This window comes from Eubalaena glacialis, chromosome 13, assembly GCF_028564815.1.
Source record: "Eubalaena glacialis isolate mEubGla1 chromosome 13, mEubGla1.1.hap2.+ XY, whole genome shotgun sequence".
Classification (NCBI taxonomy): domain Eukaryota; kingdom Metazoa; phylum Chordata; class Mammalia; order Artiodactyla; family Balaenidae; genus Eubalaena; species Eubalaena glacialis.
The window spans coordinates 8,552,419-8,566,805 of record NC_083728.1 but is presented as its reverse complement, the minus strand read 5'-3'; positions in this window follow the sequence as shown (position 1 = coordinate 8,566,805).

The following is a 14,387-nucleotide window of genomic DNA, read 5'->3' as shown; positions in this document are numbered from 1 at the left end:
AAATGCAGTTACATGGAGAGAACCTTTGTAAAAGTTCATTAAAAGAGCAGGTTCATTTCTAAGGAGATGAAAAACACAGGTATACACTCAAGTTTATAAGTCATTTTACTATTACTACATACTATTTATTTATTTTGGCCACATCATGAGGCATGTGAGATCTTAGTTCCCTGACCAGGGATTGAACCTGTGCCCCCTGCAGTGGAAGCGCAGTCTTAACCACTGGACTGCCAGGGAAACCCCAACAAATTGTAATTTATTGAAGAGCTACTATGTGTCTGCCAGATATTTTGTATCTCTACTCACACAATTTGCAAGTTAAGTGTTATTTCCCATTTTGTGTGAGTAAACTTGTTTCTTGTAGAGTTTAAGCCAGACCTGAGTTTGAATCCACCATGCTACATATTACCAAACTTGTTCACCTTGTCCTCATCTGCAAAATGGGAATAATAATAGTGGCTCTTATATGTTATTATAACACTGTAGTTTTACTTTGTAACTTGAGTTCTAGCTTGCTTCAGGAGGTCCCTGACGGCAGGAAGACTGTCTGTCTTCTGCTGTATTCTTAGTACCTATAACTATGCTTGGATCAGTCAAGGTGCTCAATAAATAATTGTCAAATAACATATTGCAAAATAACAAAGATTAAATGCCTTATGTGTTACAGCTGTACTTGTTCTATTTGGTTGATTCTGTGGTTCTGGTGAAACACAGTTCCTGTGTTTAATTACAAACCTTATATATAAAGAGACATTTTATTTCCTTTTTTCTTTTTTCAGAAATGTCTGGGGAAATCGAGGTCTGTATGTAGATGTGCCCTCTTTAAAGTAATAGAGCATCTCCACATAAAAATGGAGAAAATCAATTAAATGAGTTAATATTTTGAATAGTGTTTTTTACATGGTAAACACTCAGTAAGTTTTAGCAGTTACTATTATTATTATTAGCAGTAGTAGTAGTAGTATTAATTTTGGAAGATCTAGATATAACTGTCTGGTCCAGAGTCAAGCTAAGCTGCCTAATGAAAAAAATCCATTGATTTTGAAAAATTCCATTGGTGCTGATAAATGGAATATTTATAAATGGAATATTTCCTGCCATATCAATAAACAAAGGATGTCACAGTCACCAATGATTGCAGCCCTCCAACGTGAGCTGGTGAGCCCTGGGGAAACTCAGGGCTGAAAAGAATACCTGCCATCTAGCTGCCGTCCGACTGCAGCCACTCCCTGTGGTGAGCCTTGAGGAAACTCAGGATGTGAAAATACAGGCCCCAGACAGCTAAAGGTGCATATCCAAGGAATGGTTTCAGTGAGCCCAGACTCTTGCATCTTCCCATACATAGAAAAGCGCTAAATTCCTTCACTTGAGATATCTGGTTTTCTTTATTTAACCATAATCTTTTGATGTTCCCAATTACCTGCTCTTTGTTGCAAAACTCCTATATATCCTGGCCCCTCCCCTCGCCTCCTCGGAGCCGTTTCTCAGAGCTATCTGAAACGCTGTCTCCTGGGCTGCAGCCCTCATTTTGCCCCAAATAACTCTCATGTTGTGCTTATAATGTTTTTAAGTTAACAGTACCATATACGTTTCATAATTAACTTTTAAAATTACATCATCAGGGCTTCCCTGGTGGCGCAGTGGTTAAGAATCCGCCTGCCAATGCAGGGGACATGGGTTCGAGTCCTGGTCCAGGAAAATCCCACATGCCGCAGAGCAACTAAGCCTGTGCGCCACAACTACTGAGCCTGCGCTCTAGAGCCCGCGAGCCACAAGTAAGCCTGTGCGCCACAACTACTGAACCTGCGCTCTAGAGCCCGAGTGCCACAACTACCGAAGCCCGCATGCCTAGAGCCCATGCTCCACAACAAGAGAAGCCACCGCAATGAGAAGCCTGCGCACCGCAACGAAGAGTAGCCCCCGCTCGCCACAACTAGAGAAAGCCCATGCGCTGCAACAAAGACATAACACAGCCAAAAACAAATAAATAAAATAAATAAATTAAAAAAAAATTTCATCATCACATGGGTCCCATTCTATGCTTTCTTGCATGATGTAACTTGGCTAATTCCATCAGGGTGAAAATCAGTAAAATTCCATGACATGATTATTATTGCTAATTATTTTGGACCCAGAGTACATTCTGTTTCGTTCCTGTTTGTCAAGAGCCTGCCTTGACATATCTTACTATGGCTGTTGACTTGGATGAAGGATTATTGAGCTCTGATTGTGTTTTGCCAGAGCTTGAACCACTACATGTGTACTTCCACACTGGATTGGCACCTTAAACGGAACTGATGGAAAGTACCTCCATCCTCAGGGTGAGTAAACTCCAGAAAGAATGGAAGTGGATATCCAGTTGTTTGTCAATATTCATGAACTGGGCCAGGTGAGCAATTCTAAAACAAGGAAACTCTAGAAGAGTCCTTTTATCTTTGGGGGAAAAACGTTTAGCTAGCAGAGTACTTAGGCAGCCTATGTGTAGCAGCAAATGCCAGATAGCCCTCACCGTTCAGATCTCATTACCTGATTTTTCCACCGAAAGAGAACAGCTATGCAAATTCCTGTATTCTAGTTCCTGGTGATATCAAATGACAGAGTCCAACCTCATTGCAACTTGGATAGAATAGTCTGGGCTCCTGTATGTTTACATGAACACTGAGATTCCTCCAGAATAATGGGCTTTTCTGTTAAAAAATAATTTAATGTACGTTTCCGGTGGTCTCCTATTTTGTTTTTTACTCTATCCAGGTAGAATGGAATTCTTTGGAAGTGGAGTTATTCCACAAATGGTTACTGAGCACCTACTATGTGCCCGGCACCATTCTTGGCACTGGAGATACAATGATGGATAACACAGACAAGGCCTCTGACTTCTTGGAGCTCACATGACAGACAACACACGTGTAATCAAAGAAATAGAATAATTTCAGATAGGCACAAAATAGGGAGATGGGATGGAGATAAAATGGGATTATGTATGGTTACTGTGCTTTGGTTATCCGCAAAGGCCTTCCTAAGGAACTAACATTTGAGCTCAGACTTCAATTATGAGAAGTAGTTGGCCTCACTAAGACCTGGAGGATCAGGGACAGGTCCTTCACAGCTAACAGCTGAAGGAGACCCACACAGATAATCACACAAAGAATCCTGATCAGAAACACAAATATATTTTATTCACCCTAAAGACAAAGGGACAGTATTTCCTACTGTCATCTCTAAACCTAATTATCAAATGGTTCCTGGTTGCCATGCTCTAGTATTACAGAGGCGTTTTATTATTTCAAGGTTTTGTTTGGTGGCACAGGTGTGAATGTTAAAATTATTTAAATAAACACGAGTTGCTTAAAGTAAGAATTAAACTGAATAATGCTATTAGGACCATCTTCCATACTTTCCCCAGTTCACAGGTGGAACCAGCTTCTGTAAGGTAAGCATCGGGAAGGAGTGAACTTTGGTCAATTTCTCAGGTCCTGAAATGTTACACATAGAAGTTATCTGTGAGTCATTTGATCAACCAAACGCTGCACAAAATGCTCTTGAGCGCTAAGTTTAGAGGCACGTGGCCACCTGTCTTCCAGCTCCTGAGAAATATAATTGTTCTGAGGACATGTGTTTAAAATAAAACAGAGCTGGGATCAGCGTGATGAACTTTTATGGGTTTTGAACCCAGCATCCGGGCTGTCTTCTGACTTCTCTTGGAGGTGTTGCTTCTCCCACCAGCACTCTGTATGGTTATACAGGGTTATCTCATACTCCAAGGGAGGGATCACGATTTAGGACCAATCAGCATATTCCATCCGCTTGGGTAAGATGGGGTGCATCCATCTGGAATGAGCTCACGATTCAAGTCAGTCAAGTCAGTGAATCCTGGGACTTTTGCTGGAGCAACTGGGAGAGAGAAGACTTTCCACCGGGAGGGGTAGCTGAGAGCCCAAATTGGCTGGGTGCCACCATGTAGAGAAGGCTGCCCTAAGGGCAAAGCCAACTCAGAGGAAAGCAGAGCTCAGAAGTGGAGGTGAGGGAAAGGGAACATCAAATCCTGATGATATCGTCTGGGACCATGTATCCATCCATTCCTGATTTTCTGTTCAGGAGCCAACACATTCCTTATTTTTGCTAATTCCATTTTGACCTGGGTTTCTCCTCTTGCATCTTAGAAAGTACTGGCTAATACAGTCATACTAAACATTATGTTGCTATCAGACTTCCCGAGGTTGTATTTTGTGCCCCAACATTGTCTTTGCAATACTCTTGCCCCCATCAGCACCTCTGCCAACGCATCTCGATGGCCTGCTTAGTGTAGCGGTTACAAGGGGTTGATTTAAGCCAAGTTGAAGTCCAGCTACCCTACTTCCTGGCTGTGCAACCTTGAACAGACGGCTCAGAATCTCTGTGTCTCAGTTTCTTCCTCTATAAAACATGGATTATGATCATACCTACCTCCTAAGTCTATTAAAGTGATTGAGTTAATTCATGGAAAGCACCTAGAATAGTGCTTGGCCAGCAGGAAATAAATGCAAAATAAATGGCTCTTTATGTGTTTTCGTCATGTCTCGTGCACACTCACTCTGTTACCCTTTCTTTTATCCAAATCAGCTCTCAGAAAGGAAGCTGAGGGTGCTGACCGACCTCATTCTGAATTGGTTTCTCGCACAAGCGTATCCTCAAAGGAAGCCCTTTCTCTAAGGGACTGAGAAATCCCTGCTAAGGGAATCTGAGGCATCTGTAGAAGGTCAGAGTGTATTTTCAGGGGCAGAAGAATCTCTACTCATAGAGCTCAATGAGAATTCCACCTATGCAGGGGCAAGGCATCATGTGAATGTAGAAAAATTAAATTCAGACTTGGACAGGGGTCCGAAGGTATGGGGATGGAGGGAAATTATTTTTCATTGAAATAAATAGCCATTTTATGGAATGAACAAGAGGACCTCCACCCCTCGCCCTGCTCTGAGACTTGTGAGCAACGAGTCGTCGGTGTTTCATCAACAATAGTGTCCCCGGGGTGTCCGTCCATTCATTTTTACATATACAACATTCACAATCAGTTAATCTCGCCAACATAAATGAATATAGTATCCTCATGCCCGAGCTTGTGACTTGATTTAAAAACCATTCAATCACATATACAGCTCCTCACGTGTTTTTGCTCCATGAAGCGTAAGTGGCTCAGATATTTTGTTATTCAACAGGATGAGTACCATGACGAGGCCACAGGGCTACTGACATTTTCTGGGGTCTAAAACATAAAACAAGTAGCTTAATAAAATAACTTTTCTCTAAAATGAAAATGTGTGCATCGCTTCGTTGTCCAAATCCTTGTCTTTATCTTAGAGGAGAAAATTGTTTGGAAAATAGACTTGGGCATTAGATGTACTTGGGTGCAAATTTCAGCTTCAGAATTCATCAAGCTCTATGACTATTGGCAAGTGGAATCATTTTTTCCAGCCTTGGCTTCCTTATCAGTGAAAAGGAGGATATTACCAAGCTCATGGGTGGTTGTAAGGACACCACTTAGACTATTATTGGCACATGGCACATGGCAAGCAGGTAGTATAAGGCTCTGTTTTGCTTCCGGCTGGACCTGCATGCACAGGAAGACACCACACTCAGATGGGGGAGCATGGTCTCTCTTCTGTAGGAAACCAAGGGTAAGGGAGGGAAGAATTCCAACAGAAGTGCTGTTTTTTGGCCCCCTTTTAAAAGCTACACTCTGGAAAGGTAGACTGTGTCCTGGAGCAGATTCCAAATGCAGGTTCACTGGAAGGTTTTGCTGGGTGGTCTATTGCTTTGGTGGCCTGGGATTTTAAAAAGTTGGAACAAGTTTATCAACTTTATTGGGAAGGATTGTTTTTTATTCTGTTTCTGCTCTTTTCTTTTATATGGCAAAGTCTTTGCTTTTGTTTTTGGTTTTAGATTTAACCTTCCTTGGTTTTGTGTCCTTCCTTAGCAAAATAAAAAGTTGGCAGCTCTCTGATGCTCCCCAATCCATATTTTAAAAAATTTATGGGGATGTGAAATTCAAAGTTTTGAGAACCACTCGTATCAGTGTCAAGCACTTTTCCCTTTATCCCCAACTACAATATTCTTCTGTGTTCCTCTGTTACCTTAATGCCTATGGCCCACGAGATATAAATAGACCAATTCTTTTTTTCACATCAGGTAAAATGAACCAGGATATTTTAATTAAGACAGTGAGTGAAGGCATATAAGACCAAGCCTGCTTTCTAAAGTGACTATCCCCTACCGTTTTATTTACCAATGAATATTCAAGAAACTATCTTTGCACCATTTACAAAATTATGGTCTCTGCTGTCTGACAATCTTATGAAACACCCAAAGAGGTGCATGCCAGGTACCAGGCTGTGATCTCAGATCCCAAAGCAGAGCTTCCCAAAATCATGACTCAAGGAAGCCCATGTTGAAAGACAAAAAAGTGAGCGAGTGTTAAAAACCAATGGTAAAGACAGTAGAAATGCTTCAAGGGAGACTTCCCTGGTGGTGCAGTGGTTAAGAATCCACCTGCCAATGCAGGGGACACGGGTTTGAGCCCTGGTCCGGGGAGATCCCACATGCCGCGGAGCAACTAAGCCCGTTCGCCACAACTACTGAGCCTGTGCTCTAGAGCCCATGAGCCACAAATACTGAGCCCCCGCGCCTAGAGCCCATGCTCTGCAACAAGAGAAGCCGCTGCAATGAGAAGCTTGCGCACCGCAATGAAGAGTAGCCCCTGCTCGCCGCAACTAGAGAAAGCCCGCGTGCAGCAACAAAGACCCAATGCAGCCAAAAATAAATAAATTAAATAAATTAAAAAAAAAAAGAAAAGTATTGGGGCATGGAAAAAAAATGCCATATTCACTTTAAAAAAATGAAGAAATGCTTCAAGGGAAATGTCACTTATGGAAGCTCTACAAAAGTAGGAAGGGATTAAACATGCATAGATTAACATGATAAAGGGTTAGGAAGAGCTTGGAAAAAAAACTGGAGGTAGAGGTGAAGAGGCAGAGAAATTATCTAGGGTTACATTTTGGAGAGCAGGAAATCATTATGAAAGTAACAATGGCATCTTGGATGAAGTGGGATTCCTTTGGCAGTGTTTGCCAGACTGTGAAGGGGCACATCTCTGCCCCACTGTCTGGAAATGGTTTTTCTCACTCACCCCCCAGGCCTGGGCCCTTGGCAGGCATGATGGTACAGCGTGACAATGGGTTCTGGCCATCGACTGACCAGGAGGGGTGGACAATAGACCCATGCGGGCCATTTGGATTCTTACTCTGAAGCATTGATTTGGGATTTTGGAAACAGCCCACCCACCCGTGCAAACTGGTCTCTTGATCAGAAGTTATGGGGGGATCATCTTCTGCCCCGCCATATAACTTGAAGCAGAGGAGGAAGCAGGTTTGCAGAGATGAAGAAAGTTGAAGCAGCTGATCAGAGAGCAGAAATGAAGAAAGAGCCCTGATGGCCTAACAGTCCCTGGTGGAGAATACACTTGTGGATTTGGTAGCAATTCAGAATCTTTGGGTTGTAAGCAACAGAAACTGGCCCTGGCTATCCTAATCAATAAGGGATTTATCTGGCATTGGACAGGGGTTTGAAAAACAGGCTGGATGGCCAAGCTTGGGATGTGGAAGGATTCCAAAACAGAAACCTACCACTAAATCATCGTCAGCACCAGCACTGCAGGACACAATGACCCAGAGTGATACTCAGCTGGTATCATTTGAAGAGCAGCACAATATTTGAATAGTATTCTTGCTTTCCCATTCTTAAGGCTCAAACTGCTGAGGCATTTTTATTTCTCAAGCAGCTATTGGATTATACCTTTTCATACCTCTCTGGGGCATCTGAATTTGAGACCCAAGGTTGTTCACAAAAGTCATCCTGGTTCTCATTCAGAGTAAATGACATCCTGCAGATGGATACTGATGACCCCACAGATTTCACCTCCCATGTCTACTCCAAACTTCTTAGGGAACCAAGACAGAGGAAATAACTAAATGGAGGTAGGTTTATGGTGAGTAAGCATTTTTCCTTAAAATGGTCTCAGCTAAATTTCCTTGTTTTGTTCTGGGTAACTTGGAAGCTTTTGAAACTGGTTTCTTTTGCTCAGGAGAACATGTTATCTCCCTGTGTGGGTTGAAGTAGACCTTTCTGGTCTGAAGAGCATTTGTGCTGGAGCACCAGGTGGGTAATATTCCTTTTATCAGCTGCTTACTATGTGATCACTGATTTTGGAGAAAGTTTTTTATGTGGGATTCAGAGAAAGAATTAAAGCTTCAGCAGCTCATTCTTAGCAGTTAGGAAATGCAACAAAATTTAAAATAAGCCAACAAAAATCACCTATAATCATATCACCCAGAAGAAAAAAAATAGTGGAAATTGTTTAAAAAGAAAACTTTTCCTTAAGTATAATATACATACAAAAAGCAATCACTTTTGAAATTAAAAATATCTACTACTTCAACATGAACTATCTTCAGTATAAAGCATTATACTTTTAGGTATGAATTAGAGACTTTTAAAATGAAATGTACCTTAGGTTTCCTTTTTTTTTCTTTTGTTACATTTTAAATAGAATTGCTTTGCAGCATTTCCAGCAGGTGAAGATGCTCCTTTAGAATTAAGATCTTCAGAGAAGGATACCTACAATTTTAATCATTAACTTACTGAACCCATCATAACATAAGCTAAGGTGAAAGAGCCCACAGGTAAGAACGTGGTAAGCGCAATTCATCCAACCCAGTGATGGGAAATACAAATTCCTGTAATGTAAAGAGTGTTATCCACGGGGGGGCAGGAACAGGAAGTCCCCGACTTAGAACACCTGAGTCAGGAATGGTACTTCCTGCACCTGAGCCCCATTCCCCACCTCCCATGGCGGCACCTGCCCTTTGTTCCCGATTCAGGAGAACTAGTCGGGGCTCGTGCTGGTTCTGGAAGCTCTTGTTCCCTATGCAGATCCTGGCGTTTGACAAGCTTTTGAAGCTGCAGAGAGATGTTCTCTGAAAATGCATTTGAGGAATATTGTAAATATTAGCGGAGGAGTATCAAGGAGTTCAGCGGTCCTGGACTCAGAATCTTTGGAGCCTGTGCAGATGGGGTAGCTATGTTACGTGCTCAGGTCTGAAGGCCATAAGAAGTGGTGGGAACGTCCTACGTGGTGAGCTGGGAACTCCATGGAGTCACAGAAAACTCAGCAGTTGGGTTGTAAATCAGATTATAAATCAACTGCTGCTAATGTTAAAACTATACTTGACAATCCCTTAGGAAGCTGCTCCTTGGAGACCAACGTGCTTCCCAGAGACACACCTGACCACCCTTGACATAGCCATCTGTGCCCACACCCCGCACTGGAATGGATCAGTGATTCTTCATTTGGGGTCCAGAGGTTTAGGGAAGAGGCTGCATGAAAAAGTATTTAATTACTAGAATCAAACTCACTATAACAAGGGCTCAAACTGTGAAAGATACCCAGGAAAGGATCCTGATGGAAGGAACAACATAAATCCTAGCCTGGACTTGAAGCCCCATGAGGACAGGTGCCATATGTGCTTTGTTTGCCAACATATGCCTGAAACTTTGCACAATGTCTGACCCATAGATGACATTCAGGGGTCACGTGTGCCCTGTGCAGTCACACAGCGCCCCTCATTCAGAAGATTCCCACACTTGGTTTAAGGCTCTGCTGTTGCCATATTGAAATTCTTAATAATGTTTGAACAAGGGGTTCCCCCATTTTCATTTTGCACTGAGCCCTGCAAATGATGTGGTGCGTCCTGGTAACATTCAGTAAGTATGTGGTGAATGAATGAGGGAGTGAGGAAGGCCAGGATCACTCCTGCTTCCCTCATCTCCTTGAACTCTGGGTCAAGGTGAGAAAAATAAGGTTTTTCTTCACCTGATCTAAAGTTGACCTCCCTCGCTCTCATTTGTCAGATCCAGGACCATCTCTTCCAGCGAGGAATGGCAGTGAGGCCATCCATTCATTTCAGGGGAAAGCCCACTTGTACGCACACACACCTGGTCTGACTCAGTTCTGCAACAGAACAATTCCCTAAGACTTTGATCCCTAAGACTTTGGGAAATTTCCCAAAGGGGATTATTTAATAGTCTTACGTAATAGTGGTGGGAGACATCAATATTTAATCCTGGTTGGGTTCCACTGGATTCAGCCCTGTTTTTTTCTGGGCTCGTAAAAAATGGTAGAGTCCAATCTTAGAGGACCAATGTGTCCTGCTGATAACTGGTATTAGTGGTGTTGGGTATCTTTAATGCCTTGTTGTATTTTCCTTGACCTGTCTTTTTACTCTGGCCATTGAGCTGACAGTGAGCTCTGCACAGGTGTATCTTACCTCAGCTCTGCCTCACCTCTTGGGGCTTTTCTGTTGGTTACAGGGTACAGGGAGCTCTCACAGCCATTATGATGTAAGAACAATCCTGGAAGTGCAAGGGAGTTGACACCGCAGGGCAACCCTTGACCAAGTAAGGATGGGTGGATAAATGCCGTCTCTATGGCGAGAACAATTCTGAGACACATGGTGCACGATTTCTCTAAAGAGTTCCCAGGAGGAATAATCTCCAGTTGCCCACAGGGCAACCAGCTTGGTGACCAGCCCTTGGAAAAGCTTCCCATCCTTGCCCTTTAACATTTTCTGAGCCCCAGCTCCTACCTCCTCAGGATCACCTCCCCAAATCGACTCCCTGCAGCAAGCCCTTGTCCCAGGCTCTGTTAAGACACTGATGTAGCCAGAATATATCATTGGACACTCTTTTGATTAGAAATCACAGAAAGCTAAACCAAAGTTTCATAGGCAAATAATGAACTTGTTGACTCATGTCATCGAAAAGTTCAGGAGGAGAGATAGCTTAGCTCAGTTTGAGCAGGGAAACACTTTTTCAAACTGAGGCCCTGTGTCATCTCTCTCCATTCCTCAGCTTCACTTCTGTGAAGACACTTCAATGAACCCGCTTTAATTTACATGCACATCCACAAGAGCAACTCACTCTTAACTACAGTGTTATGGTATTTGTTCTGTGTTTGGATTTGAATCTGCTAGAGGCACCCTTAATTCTGAGCAGTGTATTGGAGAAAACAAGACTGAGTCTGAAGCTTTCTTTTTTTTCTAATGAGGTATGGTTGATCTACAATATTGTGTTAGTTTCAGGTGTACAGCAAAGTGATTCAGTATATAGAAAGAATAATATATATTCTTTTTCAGATTCTTTTCCATTATAGGTTATTACAAGATATTGAAGACAGTTCCCTGTGCTATACAGTAAGTCCTTGTTGTTTACCTATTTTGTGTGTATAGTAGTGTATCTGTTAATCCCATACTCCTAATTTATCCCTCCCTCCACCTTTCCCCTTTGGCAACCATAAGTTTGTTTTCTATGTCTGTGAGTCTGTTTCTGTTTTGTAAATAAGTTCATTTGCATCATTTTTTAAGATTCCACATGTAAGTGATATCATATAATATTTGTCTTTCTCTGACTTATTTCACTAAGCATAATACCCTCCCGGTCCATCCATGTTATTGCAAATGGCAAAATTTCATTCTTTTCATGGCTGAGTAATATTCCATTGTGCATATATATATCACATCTTCTTTATCCATTTGTCTGTTGATGGACACTTAGGTTGCTTCCATGTCTTAGCTATCGTAAATAGTGCTGCTATGAAGTGTTCTTACAAACAAGAGAAGAGTTATCTATTATATCTATATCTCTACATCTTTCTTTTAAATATTGGGCTAATTATTAAAAGTTCATAGATTTAGTTACAGGTTAAGTTGGCAAAATAATTTCTTATAGCAAACATATTTACAGATTAAGTGAATAAATGTAATTTCTTTTTTTTTTAAAATAAATTTATTTATGGCTGCATTGGGTCTTCGTTGCTGCACACAGACTTTCTCTAGTTGCAGCGAGCGGGAGCTACTCTTCATTGCGGTGCGCAGGCTTCTCACTACAGTGGCTTCTCTTGTTGCGGACCACGGGCTCTAGGTGAGCGGGCTTCAGTAGTTGTGGCATGCGGGCTCAGTAGTTGTGGCTCGCGGGCTCTGGAGTGCAGGCTCAGTAGTTGTGGCGCACGGGCTTAGTTGCTCCGTGGTATGTGGGATCTTCCCGGACCAGGGCTTGAATCCGTGTCCCCTGCGTTGGCAGGCGGATTCTTAACCACTGCGCCACCAGGGAAGTCCCTGTAATTTCTTATAGCAATCATGTTTTATGAGATTTGTGCTCATCACATTAAAGATAAATTTACAGAAAAATTTTAAAAATGTAGTTAACTGTTTAATATCTCAGAAAGCTTCTTGTTCTTTCTCAGAAACTCAGGGCAATAATGCTGAGAACCTATTTAGGTTTAAATCCTTTGCTTCTGATGATTGAGGTCCTGTGATTGGTGGAATGTGGGAATTACCTAACCTTTTTTATCTTTATTGAGAAGGTTAATAGCACAGTCATGTCTTTTAAAAAGAAGTTTCCCAAATATTATTAAAGTGATCATAATCATTAAATGAAACCTGAGAAAGTACAAATAAGAAAAATAATTGCATTTCATGTCACCACCTGGTGACAACTACTGAGAATAGTTTTATACATTTCTTCCTATGTATTCTACCTATGGGTAGATTTTAAAATTCTAATCAGAATCACCATATGTCCATTTTATAGCTTGCTTTTATCACTTACCATTACATCTTCTTTACATTACATTACAAATTACATTATTATGTATCAGCTAATATTAATATTGATTTCTACATGAATATAAGAGTAATCCACATTCACTTTCAAAAATTTAGAAAATATAGAAAACTGTAAAGATGCAAAGTAAAGTCACCTTTAATCCCTGACACCTAGATATCAAATCACTATTATATAGCAACATTTTTATGGGTTTCATTTCTATATTTTTCCAAGTATATCTACCTATATCTATACAGATATGTTTTTAAGAATAAAATTGGAATTGGAATTTTGCATCCTACCTGTTTTTCAGCATGGTTTTCCATGTCACTACTTTTCAAAACTGTCATTGTGATAAATGCATGTCACTGTGGGTATCTTATAGGCTGAACACAGGGTAGTTCAAATGCTTCATTTTTATAAACGAAGTGCTTTAATACCACTCTTGTACAAAGAGTCTATTTCTAGTTGTAGACTTATTTTCTCAGAATACGTGGCCAGGAATAGAATTATTCTTCAAACAATAAAAGTGCTCATTCATTTTCTTAAGCTGCTTTCTAAGCATTTCTAAGCATCCATCTCTCTTCCCGGGTGGCCGTGTATGAGCATGAGGGCAGGGGCTGCTTTTGTTCCTCTCTTCAGCCTTAGTGCCTGCAAAGTATTTTGCTCCGAGAAAGACTAAAGAGACGTCAATGATTGACAGGAATGTTTGCCATGACATCTTCCATCTTATCCTTTGCTTATCGCCAAAAACGAACCAGGTTTCTCCAAAGAGATTAGTCATGCTGCCTTTCGAGGCTTTATAAGCATTAAGCAGCAGCTGAGGTATCACTTCTCTCTCTTGATTGTTTTTTCCGTTTACACATGTAACCCGTATAGCTGATTATTACTTGGTAGTGGTGGGTGGTGTGCTGGTCTGGGGGCTTGCGGTTGACTTTGTGTGGTTTTGTTATCCCCTCAGCCTTGTCTCTTCGTTAAAGTCTGTGTCAGTGTGACACAAATGCAACCTACAGGTTACGTGAGTGTGTGATATATACGATAAAAAACCTTAAAAGTCAGCACAAGGTCCCTGGCTGTAATTGGTGTACGCCAATAGTTTTTTATTTTCAGATAGAATTTCACCTGTGCAGTTATCACATCAGCAGCACCGCAAAACAGCCTAGAGAATATTACAGCCTTTTGTCTTTCCATCCCTTCATGATTGTCTTGGCTGAACTTACAATAACAAAGGAATAACTTTTCTCTAAAAATAACATCTCTTTAGGTTCTTTGTGGCAAATAACATAACCCCTGTGGTAGATTCAGCAGAGGGAGAATTTGGAAAAGGGGGTCAGAATGCACACAGACTCTTTGTAAGGGCAGAGGAATCCACGGTGGAGGCAAACATCTAGGGACGACATTGAAATGACCTTGCAGGACTGCTGGCTGCTACAATCTCAACACCTCCAAGCCTGAGTCACTAAGGCCAGGGCTTCTACTAGGGCTGTCTTCCTGCTGCTTCAGAGAGCCCCAGCTTCCTCTGCAGGACTACCCTCATCACCAGGAGTGGGTTCCCCAGGCGCCTGGCACCTCTTCTCATTGGTTCTCTTAGAGCAAAATCTCCCACTGGTGAGTCTGATCGGCTGGACCTAAATCCACAGACCTGCATCCTAGCTTAAGGGATGCTAGGAAATTGAGTTCTGACTTCTAGAATGGAG